Here is a 985-nt window from a genome sequence, read left to right on the forward strand (position 1 = left end):
AAATTGGCCCTGTTCCTCTTTGAGAACAGGTACGAAGCCTAGGGAGATGTGACTGCTCAGCTTTTAAAGCTACACAAGCTACCGAAATAATCCTGGCAGAAGAGAGTCAGTGGGAGCGAGCGAGGATGGAGCATCAGCTGAAATGCCCTGTTTTCTGCCGCGTGGCAGCCGGTGGGTTTGGGAGCTCGGGAAGATGCTGAGACTCATCTCGAGTGTTGCCTCCTGCTGTCCCGTGGCCTGAGGTTGGTGCCATCCAGCACCCTGCTGCGGTGGGGCAGGGTGCACCCGCAGCTCTGCGCCTCTTCCCCAGGAGAACCGCTGTAGTGCAGAGAATGGGGCGCTGCAGGAGGGGCGGGGGGGACCTCCTCCTGCCCTGCGGCGCGGTGCCCGTTGCGGGCGGTGCCCTGCGGTCGGTCGGCCCTGAGTCAGGGGGATGCAGAAGTTGCATGTGCCCCGTGTCGGAGATTTGCAAAAATCTGCTCTGCCTTCTCCGTTAAATGGTTTGGGGTTTTTTGGTTTTTTTTTTTGCTCAGCTGTTTCTCACATAAAACAATTTGGATCTGTGTGTTTGGGCTGCAACTCCAGAGCAGCAGAGATCGGGTGAGAGCCGCGCTGCCCCTTCCCTGCCTCCCGTGGCATGCGTGGTGCTGCAGCGGCAGTAACGCCATCCCAGTAATGACCACAGCTCACCACTGGTCCTGTCCTAGCCACTGCAGAGGTCCTGCCTGCTTTGCTCCTCCTGGCAAGAAGATGGTTTATGTCTAGCTTGTCGCTGGGAGCAAGAAGATGAAAGAGCGAAGATAAAAAATAAGCCATGCTTGGAGGTATGAGGTTGAGGACTCACGCAGAATTTCTGATACCAGACAGGCTGTGTTTTGACTCTTTTCCATCTCCCTTTCCCCAACCCCTGCAGAGAAAAAATGGTTTGCAGTCACCCTCCTCCATTCATGGCAGCTTCCGTCCTCCTGTTGGGGGCTGGTAGAAT

Source organism: Fulmarus glacialis, unplaced genomic scaffold (genome assembly GCF_000690835.1).
Source record: "Fulmarus glacialis isolate BGI_N327 unplaced genomic scaffold, ASM69083v1 scaffold5969, whole genome shotgun sequence".
Taxonomy (NCBI): domain Eukaryota; kingdom Metazoa; phylum Chordata; class Aves; order Procellariiformes; family Procellariidae; genus Fulmarus; species Fulmarus glacialis.